The sequence below is a fragment of the Chlorocebus sabaeus genome, chromosome 9 (assembly GCF_047675955.1).
Source record: "Chlorocebus sabaeus isolate Y175 chromosome 9, mChlSab1.0.hap1, whole genome shotgun sequence".
Taxonomy (NCBI): domain Eukaryota; kingdom Metazoa; phylum Chordata; class Mammalia; order Primates; family Cercopithecidae; genus Chlorocebus; species Chlorocebus sabaeus.
Genome location: NC_132912.1, coordinates 25,113,889 through 25,131,472, shown reverse-complemented (window position 1 = coordinate 25,131,472; position 17,584 = coordinate 25,113,889). Strand labels below are relative to the sequence as shown.

Here is a 17,584-nt window from a genome sequence, read left to right as displayed (position 1 = left end):
TTAATCGGGCAGGAACTGTCTGCCTGGGCCTGCTGTATGCATTTCTATTCAGTACCTCATTTAATCTTCAAAATCCTCCACTGAGACTGGTACTGTCCCATGGTACAGATGAGAAAAGTAATGCTCCTGGAAGGTTAAAGAGCCTGCCTTAAGGGAAGTATTGGAATGAACCCCATAATTCATCCACTGAAGGACCACCTGAATGAATACATCCATTACAAATGTCCCATAGGAATAAAAACTACCAAAATTATCAAGGTTTGTTAAGTGCCTGGAGTACTGACAAAGAACTTTCTTACGTATTGCCTCTCTCTTACCACAATTCGGCAAGGAAGATACTTACTTCCTCCTTCTAATTCTCCTTCCCAGAAAAATGTGACTCTCTCATGATCTCTCAGCTCGTAAGAGCAGATTGAGGCTGGGCACACTGGCAGGGCCTATAACCCTAGCTACTTGGGAAGGTGAGGTGAGAGGACCATTTGAGCTCAGGAGTTTGAGGCTGCAGTGAGCCTGCCGTGAGCTGCAACAGCCCAAGTGATATAGCAAGGTTTCCTCTCTAATAAAAACAAAAATGACTGAAACAAGATTCAAACCCAGATGTTCCAACACCAAAGCCCGCTCTGCTCCCACCAACGGCTCCAAGTCCAGGAACAGGAAGACAGTGTGAGAGCTGGAGGGAAAAGACGCCCTCACATGGATGAACACAGTATGACTTACAGGATTGGTAAACATTCCCATGATTACTCTTTTGATTTCACTGTATCCCATTATCTTGCATACAAAACCCTCCTTTTTCCAAAATGAAATTTTGTTTTAGTTGAGGGTAACTCTAGTGGACAGCAGGGAAGGTGAACACAGTCAAAGACAGCATCCTACCCTAAAACTAGTCTTGAGCAAGAAGAAAGGCTTGATCACAGTGATCTCCAGGATTAAGAGAGGTGACGCCAGCAGAATGTCTGGGGTTTGGGAAACAGAAGAAAAGGGGCATAGGGAAACAAGAACAGACTTGAAAGGCGGCATTGGGGCTTGGCTGGTGAGAAACCTACCTGGTCCGTGCCACTGGGGATATTACCATGGCAGTGGGAACAAGGGCCCAGCCCCCAGCAGCCACCCAACAAAGTCAACCCTCTCTTGGAAAGACAGTGTGGAAATCACTATGATAATGCAGTTCCTTGCCAGCTTTGCCGTTGGGAACACCAGGCAGATCCCTTGAGCCAGACTTTCTCCGAATGGAAGAACTAGAGGAGTTGCTGCCATGGCAACGCATTTCCCCTGCCCATTGATACCATCGGTGAGCTGGGGGAGATCCCTGGAGGAAGTGGATCCCCACCTCCTTCACCAAGGCAGGGAAATCGCCAAGGACACACAGATGGAGATGAGCCTTAGGGAATGTTCCCTCTAGCCTGAATGGCTGCTGGAGTTGCCATGGCAACCGGATTCCTTGCCCACCAAACCATGAAGGAGGGAGATCAGCTTCAGCTGCAGGAGCCCGTCTGTGCCAGCACAGCTCCCGGGCCCCCAATCTGGCGAGCTCTAGCGAGGGTGCACCTTAGGTGAGAGGCATCCCTGAGAGTCCAGACGTTTCCTGTGGTGCCTGGAGGTACTGACTCTTAGCTCTTTCCGTGGAAGGACATGCCAATGCCGTCCAGGAGAACAAGAGGCATGCCTAAGGAAGATGCATGGATGGTTGCTGTGAATCTCAACAGTGGTTTTGTCATTGGGAAGCCTTTGAATTGCATGTGTCATACTAAGCTTTATTTTTGTCTCTGTTTTTTGTTTGTCTGTTTTGTCTGTCTTTTTGAGACAGGGTCTCACTCTGGCACCCAGACTAGAGTGCAGTGCTGCGATCATAGATCACTGCAGCCTTGAACTCCTGGCCTCAAGCAATCCTCCTGCCTCAGCCTCCCAAGTAGCTGAGACTACAGGCATGCACCACAACCCCTAGCTAATTATTTGTTTGTTTATTTATTTTTTTATTTATACAGATGAGGTTTTGCTATGTTGCCCAGGTTGATCTCAAACTCCTGGGTTCAAGCCATCCTCCCGCCTTGGCCTCCCAAAGTGCTGGGATTACAGGCATGAGCCACCAAGCAGGCCCTGTCTCTGTTCTTGAGTTCTCTTGGGCAAATCCTTTAACTAATACTAATGTAGCTAATATTCAAATAGGTGGGTTTTGTCTCTTGAGGGCAAAAGAAGTAGAAAGGGGAGGTGGGAGTCTCTGTGGGAGAAAACTTCTAATAAGTTCATTTTTTTTTTTTTTTTTTTTTTTTTTTTGAGACGGAGTCTCGCTCTGTCGCCCAGGCTGGAGTGCAGTGGCCGGATCTCAGCTCACTGCAAGCTCCGCCTCCCAGGTTCACGCCATTCTCCTGCCTCAGCCTCCCGAGTAGCTGGGACTACAGGCGCCCGCCACCTCGCCCGGCTAGTTTTTTGTATTTTTAGTAGAGACGGCGTTTCACCATGTTAGCCAGGATGGTCTCGATCTCCTGACCTCGTGATCCGCCCGTCTCGGCCTCCCAAAGTGCTGGGATTACAGGCTTGAGCCACCGCGCCCGGCCTAATAAGTTCATTTTTAAAAAATTTTACATTCAGGAGGTACATGTGCAAGTTTGTTATATGGATATATTGCATAATGGTGAATTACGGCTTCTCATGTACTCATCACCCAAATAGTAAACATTGTACCCAAACATTGTACCCAAATAGTATTCATGCCTCCCCTTTTTAGACCATATAGGGTAACTTCCTGACCTTGCCGCGACATTCGTAAACTGTTATGGCGTATAGCAGTGAGGACGACCAGAGGACACTCTTGTCATCATGTTGGTTTTGGTGAGTCTCGGCCAGCTTCTTTACTGTAAACTGTTTTATTAGCAAGGTCTTTATGACCTATATTTTGTGCCAACCTTCTGTCTCATCCTGTGACTTAGGATGCCTTAACCATCTGGGAATGCAGCCCGGTAGGTCTCAGCCTCATTTTACCCAGCTCCTAGTCAAGATGGAGTTGCTCTGGTTCACATGCCTCTTACATTTCCCCTCTCCCTTTTATAAAAGAACCCTTAATCCTAAGGGTTGTAGAGGGACAAAGATTCATCTTCTGTAACTTCTTCAGGCTGAATAGGGGTGATGATTCCTGCCTATCAGAATCTCTTGTGTTAGGGGTAGAGGGGAGATCTATCAGAAAGCATCAGTGTGGTAAGGGCCATTCACAACTCTTAAGTTCTGACAAAAGGCGCTCTCTGAAAAAATAGGAAGAGTTCAGTTTAAGACAATGTTGAGTAAGCTTATCCTGCATTCCTATACAGAGTACAACGGCAATATATTCCACAACAGTAAAGTAAAATAAGTAAAATTATTCCAAGTAAACTGAATTAGAAGGCTTTCCATGAACTGGGCAACTGTGCTGAGATGGGGTCGCTAGCTGATTGCAATTTGCCCAGAATTAGAATATTGATTTAGATTTTTATGTTACGTATCCCTCTTGTTTTTTCTGAACAGCAGTCAGAGATCACTAGTTGGTTCACAGGAATAAGCAGGGTTAGCCTAAATTGCAGAAACAAACTTAAAAACAACTGATGAGAAAAATTTAATACAAGCATATCATAGTTTCTGAAACATAACTTCTCTCTCCAGTTTCCCATTTTTATTAAAGACAAATCACAGTAAGACTGATTTGCTTTATTATACTTGGCCTAATTATGTGTATAAAGTGCAGCAAGAATAATTGTTTTTCACATAAGCTCTTTTTAAATTGGCTTTGATGGAACTCTATTGCATAGAAGGAATCTTAGATAAGACTTTTTTAGAGCCCAACCCTGCCATGGGTTTGTACCCTCAAATACCTATGAGTTGAGTAAATTCTTCTTTCCTTGGGGTCCAAAGATAACTTGGGGTTCCTGGACCTGTTAGAAAGTGACATTCTTTACTTACCACAGGTCAGAAACCCTGTACAGGGACTCTGTAGGCAAGGTATGAGGCCAGCTCCCCAAACAGCTTTTATTGGCTTTACGAGTCAAGTGTGATTCCTTAAAGGAAAGCATCCATTCCAGCCAAAGCCTTGGAAGAATAACCAATTTCTCCAATTTTGTCCTGTGGCAAAGGAAAAGAGGTTCTTATTGCACTTATGAAAATAACTATATTGCCATAAATTAAGATCTTACAAATAGTTTCCAAATTCTAGAGAAATCAGGTACAGAGAAACAAATATGCTCCAGATTTTGTTCAAAGGAGTACACTTTGCTCAATTGTTAAAAGCTGTAAATAACTAAGAAGAAAAGTTTTCTGGACTCTGGAAAGCAAAACAAAGGATCAGCAATGTTTTAAGCAAAAAGTGAAAAAGATTTTTTTAGACTGTTGTTGGTGTGGTCAGTTCATTTAACTCCTGTTCTGCTTGATATATATGAACATTCCAGTTCTCCATGTGTCCTGAAACTTTTTTCCTCTATTAAAATGTCACAATCTCCAAAGTTATCAGAAACTTGCATTTAAGAACATCTGTCAAAGTCCTGGCCGGGCATGGTGGCTTATGCCTATAATCCCAGCACTTCGGGGGCCAAGGCAGGTGGATCACCTGAGGCCAGGAGTTCGAGACCAGCCTGGCCAACATGGTGAAACCCCATCTTTACTAAAAATACAAAAATTAGCCAGCCGTGGTGGCACATGCTTATTATCCCAGCTACTAGGAAGGCTGAGGCAGGAGAATCACTTGAACCTGGAAGGCAGATGTTGCAGTGAGCCGAGATCACAACACTGCACTTCAGCCTGGGTAACAGAGTAAGACTCCATCTCAAAAAAATAAAAAAGTCCTATAGCTGATTATAAACCATCTCCTAAAGAGGATTAAAACATGACAACAATTATCTGTGGATGACAAAACATCTTAAGACAGCCACAGTCAAAAACTCGATTGACAAAGAAATTTGGTTACCTCTGTGGCATACAATGATTTTAACATAACAATTATTAATAACATACACTAGGTCATACCAGATTATAGGAGTTTCCCATAATTTTGGATCATGTACCAATAACACACTTATACAAATACAGCCAAAAAAAAAAACAAACACTATTTCACATTTGATAATGCTCCCTGTATGACCTTTATACCAAATAAGGCAAATGTTACTGTTGCATTAGTGCATTATTGATGTCAAACCCAATTCTTAATAAAACCTTACAGACAAGTGTATTTAATCTTAATCAGTTTGGCCATAAGGTAACATTCTCATAAACCTTTTATAACGCTTTATAATTTTTGCCAAAGACCAGATCATACGCAGGTTTTTGCTTGAAAAAACTTATGCATTTATTACAATGTTTAATTTACAGAAAAACTGAATACCCCTTTGACTTTAGCCAATATGTTTGCACACAGAATCTCTTCCACAACTGTTCAGACCTTCAGATTTTTCCCATCTCACTTAAAACCATCCTTTTACCCTCTAAAGTGAGGCAAGAAATCCACATTCCCATGCCTTCTTATAATGTTTTACCAAAAGTACATTCTACTTTCCTTACACATCTTGTGTGTAGAACTTTTTCTTCAGTAGTCACAATTACATGTTACAATGTTAGCTCTTAGCGACTCTTATTTTTTATGAAAAACTTGGTAAGTTCAGGATTTTAGTTATGTGCTAGATGTGGAGCCTAGCCCAGGACACACCAGGCAAAAGTAAGTGCAGATAAGGGCTGACTTTTTCCAGCACAGCTAGGGGCATGGCTAACTCCACATGTCCTCAGGCCTTATCTAGAATCTAATGCTCCAAAGGAGATACATTGAACAATTTTTAAAAGTCAAAGAAGCAGTTTATGACCTTAAAGCATTTAGCAAATTTAATATCTGACCTGCATAACTTAGACCAAATGTTTTTATTTTACCAATAATCTTTAAAGCTGTTTTTATTTCCTAAAGATTGCTAAAGTCACATGAACTAAATAAAAGGCATTACATTTTTTAATTTTCTGACATTTGATTTAGGTTCTTATTATTATTAAACCAATTAATCAAAGCTCTTTTATATTACACATACATAATACATATAAATACATAGACAGACAGAAGTTAAAGGACCCATTCGTTCCCTAAGCCAGGAATTGGACCCAAAACTGGGGCCATCATTGTGAAAAGAGAAAGCATGGCCACATGGTTACAAGGTCAAGCTCCCAAGGAAATGAGTGACCAGTTTGCTGGGCCATCTTGAACAGCAGGCTTACAGGTGTCCTAAGCCTGTGTTCTATCCTAAGGTACCCTTCTTATGACGGAACAGTACAGAAAGACATACAAAGCACACCAAATTCACTACAGTTAAAGGCGAGCCTCACAAATCCTTTTTCCCATTAATCAAAACTTTACAGGAGATAAACAATCATTTTTACCATTCAACCAGTTTGCACAGACAGAGAAAGAGAGAGAGACGAAAACATTGCCTGAAGCAGGGTGGGGAAGGTGAGGCACAGCAACCCTGAGAAATTCAGGCAGCTGCTTCTCGGTAGCGAAGGGATCTTTTCCAGCAGACCCATCAGCTCTCAAGTTTCCCCTTTTAGGGAGGAGAAAGCTCCCCATGTCCCACGATCCTGTACATGCCTAATCCTGTCACCCACAACTGTCAGCAAATAGTGCAAGGCAGATTAATCCAAAGAGAATAACAGTTAATATCCCATAGTGCCAAACCTGTTCTTAACTGAGAGGGACTTTATGAGAGGGACTTTACTGAGAGGGGCACTCACCCCCTAAACCTTAGAAGGGACTCTAACCACTCCTAAATTGGACCTCTAACCCAAGGTTGGTCAAGTGTCCTTGCCTTTTATTAAGAGGGGCCTCTAAGCCACTGTCTTAGGAGAGACTCTAACTCCCTTAAGTTGGACCTCTAACCCAATCCCATCCTCTACCCGGGAACCCCACCACTTACCCGAAGTTGTCTAATCAGTGCTGCAGTCTATTTCCTTTGGACTGGGGGGGTCTCCTCAGTATCAACTTTTTTGGGGGTTTGCCAGAAAGATGTTACCAGACCCCACCACTTACTGGGGGTTTCCACACTATAGTCCCATCTGTGGTCACCAGAAAGATATTACAGGACCCCAAACTTACCCAAAGTTAACTTTTGGGTCAGGGGTTTCTGCTCTATAGTCACTTCTGTGGTCAACAGAAAGATGGTACAGGAAAGGGGTCCCAATTCAGACCCCAAGAGAGGGTTCTTGGGTCTCATGCAAGAAAGAATCCAGGGTGAGTCTGTAAAGTGAAAACAAGTTTAACAAGAAAGTAGATAAATAAAAGAATGGCTATTCCACAGACAGAGCAGCTCCGAGGGCTGCTGGTTGCTCATTTTTATGGTTATTTCTTGATGATAAATGAGAGGTGGATTATTCGTGCCTCCCCTTTTTAGACCATATGGGGTAACTTTCTGACGTTGCCATGGCATTTGTAAACTGTCATGGCACTGGTGGGAGTGTAGCAGTAAGGACGACCAGAGGTCACTCTCATCGCCATCTTGGTTTTGATGGGTTTTGGTCACCTTCTTTACTGCAATCTGTTTTATCAGCAAAGTCTTTATGACCTGTATTTTATGTCGACCTCCTATCTCATCCTGTGACTAGAAAGCCTTAAGCATCTTAGAATGCAGTGCAGTAGGTCTCTGCCTCATTTTACCCAGCCCCTATTCAAGATGGAGTTGCTCTGGTTCACATGCCTCTGACACTTCCTTTCCCCCTTTTGGAATCCGCAGTGTCTATTGTTTCCATCTGTATGTCCATGTGTGGCCATTGTTTAACTCTCACTTATAAATGAAAACACACAGTATTTGATTTTCTGTTTCTGAGTTATTTCACCTAAGACAATGGCCTCCAGCTCCACCCATGTTGCTGCAAAAGACATGATCTCATTCTTTTTGGTGGCTGAGTAGTATTCCATGGTGTATATGTATCAATCATCATTTTCTTCATCCAATCATCCATTGAAGGACATTTAGGTTGATTTTATGACTTTGCTATTATGAACAATGCTGTGATAAACATGAGTGAACGTGTCCTTTTTGTGCAATGATTTCTTTTCTGGGGAGGTAGATACCCAGGAGTGGGAGTGCTAGGCCAAATGGTAGTTCCATTTTTAGTTCTTTGAGGAACCTCCATGCTGTTTTCCATAGAAATTGCACTAATTTACATTCCCACCAACAGTGTATAAGTGCTTCCTTTTCTCCACATCTGTTGTTTTTTTGACTGCTTAGCAATAGCCATTCTGACGGTATAAGGTGGTATCTCACTGAGGCTTTAATCTGCACTTCACTGATGGTTAGTGATATTGAGCATTTTTTATGTATATCGGCTGCTTGCATGAGGTTCAAATTTTAATATCCAAATTATGTGTGTATGATTAATGTGATTAAAATTTAAAAGAAATGGAAAATAAATGGAAATAGAGCCATTCAAAGAGCCAAAAGGCATGACTTCAATAGTCCTAAGACTGTCGATATCAAGAAGCGTGTTACTCAATTAAAGCACAGAGACCTCAGGGTCTGCATTCCCGTGCACCACCATATTCTGCTTGTCAAATCCAGAGACTCACATGAGTGGAGGATGAATAAAACACACTGATTTATATTTGGTTGGTCTTTTTATTGCATTTCCTCTAACTGGGTCATTTTCATTTCCATTTGGGTTCAGAAAATCAACATCCCTTGACACATGATGGGGGTGGGAGGTAAATTAAACCAGCTAACAGGCCACATGGCTAAACTTGCATTAATAAGAAGAACGAATTGAATTTATTTTACCATCATTTTACCATCCGAGGACTACACAGAGGCATGGCACGGTGACCTCGGTGCAAGATGCTGGCTGCAGGTAACATGTCACACTCTCATGTGATCACAATGACAGCGACCATATATCGGGTTCCTATTCTGTGTCACACACTGTGCTCCAGGCTTATGTAAATTCTTTCTTTTCATCCTTACAACAACACAGGGGAGGAGGTATTATTATTCCCAAAGCACAATTGATGGAACTGAGGCTAAGAGAGGTTAAGCGGTTTTTGCCTAAGGGCACTTGGAAAGTAAATATAAAATGCCCAGGCAATGCCCAAACCCAGTTCTGGTGCAAAGCAGGTGCCCTTGACTCCTATATCCTAAGCTTTCTGGGTGGTTCTGTACATAGAAGCTGCCTACCTCACCAGTGGCATCTGGATTCATTGGAATAGGATAATAAAAATAAAATCGAGGGAATGATTAACAATTTCCTCCTCACATTTTTCATTTAAACTCAAATCCTCCAACAATACCACTGTTTGCTCTATCAACTTCAGGCTGTCTCTCCTATGCCTTCCCTTCCACCGCTATGTGCTTTGCTTGTGTGGTCTGATTAGCTCTCAAATGCCACAATAATTCTACAATTTATATTTCATTTCAACGCATACAGAGTCCCTACTTCTAAATGTGCAGAGCTAGTTTTATTTCAGATGCTATAATAAGAAGGAAGATGAATGAAAAAAAGAAAAAGAAACATACAAATCTCTTAACAACCTTACAAATCCACTGGAAAAATGAATATATTTCAAGTCAATAGTTGATCAGCATGTTATATCCAAGTATCTATGTAAAATTACTCAGTCTCACTAATTGTAAAATATGCAAGTTAAAATCAGACGCCGTCTCTTCTTACCTATCTCATTCTATTTATTTGCAGAGGTATGTTTAAATGCATACAAACACACACACACAAACAAATAGTGCTAATAAAATTGCAGTGGGAGTGGGCCTCTTATCCATTGCTGATAGGATTTTAGTTTGCATCTGTCTTTCTCAGGGGCCATTCGGCAAGATGGATAGATAGATAGATAGATAGATAGATAGATAGATAGATAGATAGATAGATACACACGCACATAAACACATGTACACACACACACACACACACACACACACGCACACATATATATGTGCTCCAGAAGTGCTTCTACCACTTGGCCCAGTGATTCACTTTGTAAATATCTACCCTAAGGAATGAAACTGAGAATACAAGATTTACCTAAGGCTATTTATCATTGCTTTATAGTAGTAAAAACTATGAAAACAACTGAAATGTTGGCAAGTGGGAGACCAGTTAAATAAATCCTGGTACAGTCATATGAGGTGGACTATTGTGAAGCTATTAAAATTATGTTTTTGAGAAATATTTAAAGACCTCAGGAAATGGCCACCTTATACAGCTAAGTGAAAACAGGATACAAAACTTATGTAGAATATGATTCCAATCTTGTAATAGAAATTAGATAGATAGATAGATAGATAGATAGATAGATAGATAGATAGATGATAGATGTGTCATTACACTGAAACTTTATCAAATACTTACATTTTTCTTTTTAGAAAATGTGAACAGAAAGGACACTGAAATTTAATAGCATTCGTATTTTGTGGGCTATTAATTATATTCTTCATATTTTTCTGTACTTTTTAAATGGTCAGAATGACTATTTCTATAGCCAGAAAAAAATAATGATGCTACTTTAAAAAAAAAAAAAAAAAAGAAAACAATCCAGGCATAGTGGTACATGCCTGTAGTCCCAGCTACTCAGGAGGCTGAAGCAGGAGGATCCCTTGAACCCAGCAGTTTGAGGCTATAGTGAGTTATGATCACACCACTCTACTCTAGCCTGGACGACAGAGCAAGACCTCTTTTCTTCTTCTTCTTCTTCTTAAAGACTAGTTTGATAGTAGGGACTCCATTTTAACAACAACAGTAACAAAAAAGCAAAATAGTAAATGAGCCTGGCCACAACCATTGATTGCCAGCATTTCCTGCCTCTCCTCATTCCCATAAAAGGGGCTAACTAGGGCATGGAAGAACAATCCAAACTGGGATTGCCACCATTAATCCTATGAAATACAATGACTTTTCTACATGGACTTGGTGACATAGATTTTTTGCCGTTAGTGTCTGTAAAAGGAAGACTATAGGTAACTTGCATAGCAACATTAGGTTAGGCATTCTAAGTCACAGGATGAGACAGGAGGTCAGCACAAGACATAGGTCACTTACTACATTAAGATATAGTAACACTGTATACAGATATCAAACTATCACAGGTACCCCCAACATATGTACAACTCATATATCAATTAAATGTGTATATATATAAATAATAATTGTTTCAAATACCTAGTAGAAGCTGTGTTGAATAAGGTCATGGCCTTTTCAGAGGAGAAGGAAAGCTGTGTTTTACTCTGAGTACCTATTTCTAGCACTTTCCTTTGTATAAAGATAGCATGACTAAATTACAACAAAAGAATCTTAGGAAAAGTCACTACCAAGAGGGAGTCAGTCATGTGAAAGGGTCAGGGGAAGAAAGAGCAAGACAAGTGTGTGGGAGGGGCATCGCAGACACACTGCCCAACAGACAGAAAATAGACAACCATATATCAACAGCGGTCCCCACGGTCACGGGGCGTCACTCATATCCCATGACTTTGCTCTCTGAACTTGATTATCTCAAATACATGAAAACATTATCAATCAGTCTTCCAGAAAAATACCAACCAATGAGTCACCTTTTCATTTCTTTCATTTGTGTATGTTATAAGTTTCAGTGTAAACCTTCCTGAAATAGACAGCAAATTTATTAAAATATGTTTTAATGAGTGGCCCTCCCCATTTCCCCTTTCCTGTTACTCTCTATTTCTCTCAGGAGAAAAATAAGAAAATTTATTCAAATTCCTTTGCAATTGATTATGTGTTGATTAGTGGTCCTGGGTTTTGTTGTTGTTGTTGTTTTTAACCTTTTTTAAAAAGCTGGGTTGGCACAGTGGCTCACGCCTCTTATCACAGCACTTTGGGAGGCTGAGGCAGGCAGATCACTTTAGGTCAGGAGTTCGAGACCAGCCCGGCCAACATGGTGAAACCCCATCTCTACTAAAAATACAACAATTAGGCGAGCATAGTGGTGCACACCTGTACTCCCAGCTACTCAGGATGCTGAGGCAGGAGAATTGTTTGAACCCGGGAGGCGGAGGTTGCAGTGAGCCGAGACCACACCACTGCACTCCAGCCTGGGTGACAGAGCCTGATTGCGTCTAAAAAACCAAAATATTAATTAAAGTATGCTCAATTCGTTTTGATAATCTCTTTATAGGCATAAAGAAATAGCCAAGGAGGTTCATCATTGCCATGAGAAGATCAGCAATCTATCAGCTTCAAAGGCAGTGTGGATTAAATGCTTCTATGCAGGCGATCATCCCTCCGGGATTCCCACTGGCCAGATTCAATGTAGCCTGGTGTAGCATGTGTGGAGCACCACAAGCAAAGCCTGTGAGATACAGAGAGGGAATGAGCTGAAGAAGGTAGACTTGTATGCTAGGCCAGCCCAGGCCTCCTCCTGAAAAGGCAGGACTTAGTGGAAAATTCCTAGATCCTGTAATCCCAGAGCAGGGGAAAGGAGGTTGCTGGGCTGTGGTGCAGGTGCGCAATGAGAAAAGTTACAGAAGTATGGCACAGAGAGAATTTCAGGACCCATGCCCCCAAACCCAGGCCCGGAAAATATGCCTTTGCTGAGTAACAGAACTCATACCTTACACGGTAGGGTATATTGTTTCTGGATGCTGACGGAACTTTTTAAGATGTAGATAAATTACCGAGGGCCCTTTTAAGGAGACTCTCACCCCAGGAAGACTGCTGATTATCACAGCTGCAGAAGGAGGACCCCAGGAAGCCCAGGTCTGTGTCTTTGGTAAGAAAAACATCACGCAGAGAGCCTGGAGGATTTTTATTAAGCAAAAGATTCACAGGTTACCAAAATAATATAAAAGCCAAATTTCATTTAAAACACACAACTGTAGGAAACCTTCCATATAACCTCAAGATCCTCACCAATCTATTTATTGCAGAAAAGATGCTAAAAATATTCCAGGTCTATGGAAGAAGTCTGGAAAAAAATCCATCATTAAATTTTGGAATTTAGATGATGACAGGATGTAGAATAAAGAAAGACTCAGAGATCTTTAGGGTTGATCAGGTGTGGCCATATGGAGGAAGCGATTTGGGGAATTTGATTTCCAATGTGTTGGGAACATAATGGCAGAGGAAGATGAAAGATCTCAGGAATGTCTACAGCAAGGCATGGACTGGAATAACCACATATGCCAAGTGAGGCTGCTTCACCCTTGCACCTCGAAAGGAGCAATTCTGGCTTACAGTCAGCCTTGGTCAAGATACCCTTGTCTGCTCTGGGTCAGAATAGGGGGTTCCAGAATGTTCTGCATACTCCCCAATTTTCTTTCTAAAGCAAAGTCTGCCCTACTCTAGGAATCTAGAGTCTCCCAGAGATCCTGTTACTCAGGAAAGATAATTGCATCCTGGAAACTCCTGGGATTCAAGCCTCTGGTCAATGGGCTTCAGTCTCTAAATTAATATTTGGACGAGTTCAGTTAGTCAAAAAGCTGGGGATCAGAAGTTGAAGCCCAGGAGTTCGAGACTGCGGTGAGCTACAGTCATGCCACTACGATACAGCCTGGGCAACAGAACGAGAGACCTGTTTCTAAAAAATAAAAGGAGGATGAAGAACAAAATGATTTGCAATGCTCATAAAATACACGGGAAAGGAAGCATGTAGCAGAGAAAAGCACAGGAAATGGTAGATACAAGACAGGTCGGCCGGGCGCGGTGGCTCAAGCCTGTAATCCCAGCACTTTGGGAGGCCGAGGCGGGTGGATCACGAGGTCAGGAGATCAAGACCATCCTGGCTAACACGGTGAAACTCCGTCTCTACTAAAAATACAAAAAACTAGCCGGGCGAGGTGGCAGGTGCCTGTAGTCCCAGCTACTCGGGAGGCTGAGGCAGGAGAATGGCGTGAACCCAGGAGGCAGAGCTTGCAGTGAGCTGAGATCCGGCCACTGCACTCCAGCCTGGGCGACAGAGCGAGACTCCATCTCAAAAAAAAAAAAAAAAAAAAAAAAAAAAAAAGACAGGTTGAGATAAGATAATACAGCTTAGTTTACTCTTCATACTGAAGGTAAGTAATTAGAAACAACAGGTAGATTTTTCTAGCCCTTTCTACTCATATAAAACCAAAAAAAAAAAAAAAAAAAAAAAAAAAACCATGTTGAGCGGTGGGATACACAGTACAGGTTCTTTCCCATAGTTATCAGAGATAGCTGCCCCTCATGTTAGATCTGAATCGAGAAAAAAAAAAAAAAAAATGCTGCCCCTTTGCAGAGATGAAGAAGAAGGAGGGAGGGAGGGAGGGAGGGACGGAAGGAAGGAAGGATCAGTGGCCATGGGACATGACACTTGCCTGTCCCAGAAGGGCAGCTTTGCCATAGCCCATAATTCAAGGTGGCTGATACAGACTAAATAAGTCAACATGCAATGAGCACCTACTAAGCCCAAGATCTGGAGGCTGTGGGAAATACAAAGATGGGTAGGGTATGGGTCCTTGATCCCGGGTTTGCAATCATCTAGAGGGAGCCAGGCCAGAATAAGAATAAGAAGGAAATCCAGGCCGGATATATAGTAGCTCACGCCTGTATTCCCAGCACTTTGGGAGGCTGAGGTGGGCAGATCACCTGAGATCAGGAGTTTGAGACCAGCCTGGCCAACATGGCGAAACCTCATTTCTACTAAAAATACAAAAATTAACTGGGTATAGTGGTGGGCGCCTGTAATCCCAGCTACTTGGGAGGCTGAGGCAGGAGAATCACTGGAACCCGGGAGGTGGAGGTTGCCGTGAGCCAAGATTGTGCCGCTGCACTCCAGCCTGAGTGACAAAGTGAGACTCCACCTCAAAAAAAACAAAAAGAAAACAAAGTAAATCCAGTCTTTAGGGTCATAATAAACCAACCCTAAGGATGCCAAACCATGTATTCAGGAGAAGAACAGCAATCTGCTCAAATGTAAGCCAAAGGCAGTAGCTCTCAGCCCTGGCCAGCCTGCCACGTAGACATCGTTTGTGATTTTGGGGGTTACCAACTAAGAACACCAAATCACAATCCCTTTTTGGCCCCTGGTAGCCCACAGTCCAGTGTTTCACATCTCTGAAGGTTCTCTGGTATTGCAAGCAAGGTGTGAGCTTAAAAGTAAGAACTCCCTAGATTCAAATTGTGACTCCCCCATCTACTGTGTGACCTTGGGCAAGTTACATAACCTCTCTGTGCCTCAGTTACCTTATCTGTAAAATAAATACCTTCTTTGCCACATTGTTGAGAAAATTAAGTGAGCCAATATTTGCAAAGCATTGAGAAGAGTGTCTGACACATAGTAAGCGCTGAATAAATGTTAGCTACTTTTATTTTAAAGGCCTTTGTTTAGGAAGTCCTTATTATTCCTTATCAGCCAATACCTTCACAGGAATGAGCAAGAGGATATATAGGTTTAAGAGGGTGGAGGTGGAGGGAAGTGGAGTGAGGAGTTAAAAGAGTAGCAGAAAACAAAAAGCTGTTTCTCAATGCTGCTGGGTATCTGTCACCATGGTGATTTGGGGCTGGGACTCGGGGAAGGCGCACAGTGAAAGCAGCTGCCTCGGGGCCTCTCAGCTCCACCCTGGATCCGGCTCATCTTGGCACTCGCACTGATTTCTTCCTAGGGCCTTTCTTTGGGTTTACCTGGCATCCTCTTTGATGAGATAGGAAAGAACATGGACAAATGCATGAGAGAAATAAAGAAAAGTTAGAAAACTAGTTACTCACCAAACATTCTGTAAAACTACAGTCAATGTGGAAGCCCAAGAGTGATGCCCACTTTCAAACACCGCTGCCCCCACCAGTGACTCAGTCTAGAACAAGTAGAGTCTGAATAGAGAACACCCTCCATCAGCTCCCACTCCCACCCCACACCCCGCTGAGAGAGCTGCCCAGGGCGGGTGAGAGTTAGGAGGGACTGTCGCGTCAGCCGCGGGGAGCGCGTCAACCTCATTTAACTTTGCAGAAGCATTTCCCCCTTGTTTGTACTTAGAACAAAGCAGGAATCCATTCTTTCACAGAGCACTGCTCCTGTCCTGAGCGGGCCGCTTGCCTGGTAGCCAACCGAAATGTCTAGGCGCCCCCTAGTGGTAAAGGTTTGTGCCGTGGCTGTGGATAAGGCACCTAAGATCCTGAAAGGTGATGGGAAGGGTTTGGGAAGGCGCCTTCTTCCCTCCCCTGTGCAAATGGACGTGCCAAACATTTGCTGCACCAGAGGACACCTTGGCTCATTTCTCTGCCAGACACTATGGTGGGAGGTGAGATGCTTGCTGGGCAGGGACCAAATTTAATTTTCTGCTTGTTTCCATAAGTAAACTGTCTGTCCCTTGTCAGACCTTCTCCTTAAGCTCTTTCTGCCTCAGAGTGGTAGACACAACATCTGTGGATGCTTTTGATTTCTTGCTTCTTTGCCTAGGAACTGACTGGAACCTCTGTGAAGATGGAATACGGTTTTCTTTCCCTTTTTCTTGGTCCACCTGTCAGTAAGGGGACAGGAGGGAAACTCTCAGGGCTGGCTCATGTCTTTAAGGCGGCCCCTGAATAGTATTCCCTGTGGATTGGCTCACTGGTCTTTAACTTCCAGGCTAAGCTTGATCATAGATTTTAGACATATTCATACTTAATGGTAATTAACAAATACCGATCATTTGAAGGAAAGTTGCTTGGTGACTAAGGGCATAGGGTCTGGTGCCCAGACTACCCAGAATCAACCCTCATCTTTATCACTTACAAGCTGTGTGACCTTGGGAAAACTCCTTAACTTCTCTGTGCCTCCGATTTCTAATCTGTAAACAGGGGTAATAAGAGTAATTACCTGATAGGGTTACCCAGAGGACTAAATGAGTTAAATGTGTAAAGCCCTGGAGCAGAACCTGACACATTGTGAATGCTGTGTTAGTTATTAGGAAAGTTGTTATATGTCATGGATATCAGTAACTCTTATGTTTATTATTATTATGCATTATTATACATATCACTTCCTTTATCTCTTCCACAATCCTTTTGTTATCCCCATTTCACAGATGAGGAAACTAAGGCAGAAAGTTGTTAAGTATCTTTCCGAAAGACTGTGTCAAACGGGTCCAGCACTGAGAAGTTCATGCAGTCCATCACAGGAGTTCAGAGAGTCACAGGGTAAGCTCATGATCTAAACAAACATGCGTCAGGAAGTGTTATCAGTCCTCAGACAGAAATCTGAAGAGGGTATTGTGTGGTGGATAAAATAGGGAGACCAAGAGGGGAAGGAAGGGTCAGGAAATCCTTGGACTGAAAGGGGAAGAGAAGGGTGAACAGAAGAAACATTGTGAGCAAAGGCAAAGATGTGGGAGGCAGCCAGGGATGCTCTGCAAACATGGCGAGTGTTGGTTGCAGTGAGAAACAGGATGAGCTGGGTACAGTGACTCATGCCTGGAATCCCAGCACTTTGGGAGGCCAAGGCAGGAGGATCACTTGAGCCCAGGAGTTCAAGACTAGCCTGGGCAATGTAGCAAGATCCCCGTCTTCAAAATTTTTTTAAAAATTAGCTGGTCATATTGGCTCGCATTTGTAGTCCCAGCTGCTTGGGAGGGTGAGGTGGGAGGATCGCTTGAGTCTGGGAGTTCGAGGCTACAGTGAGCTACGATTGTGCCACTGTACTCCAACC

General features: G+C 42.7%; 1 long non-coding RNA gene across 1 annotated transcript in view; it reads right to left on the bottom strand.

The window, feature by feature from the left end:
- LOC140712489 (uncharacterized) overlaps positions 1–16,536 on the bottom strand; it is a 50,102-nt gene extending 33,566 nt beyond the window's left edge. Inside the window, exons 1-7 of the long non-coding RNA XR_012094094.1 lie at positions 15,670–16,536; positions 12,648–12,740; positions 11,939–12,062; positions 7,144–7,228; positions 4,430–4,438; positions 877–956; positions 307–556 (exon numbers count right to left, since the gene is read on the bottom strand). This is a non-coding gene — a long non-coding RNA (uncharacterized lncRNA). The remainder of the gene's footprint in view (positions 1–306; positions 557–876; positions 957–4,429; positions 4,439–7,143; positions 7,229–11,938; positions 12,063–12,647; positions 12,741–15,669) is intronic.
- Between the last annotated feature and the right edge of the window lie 1,048 nt (positions 16,537–17,584).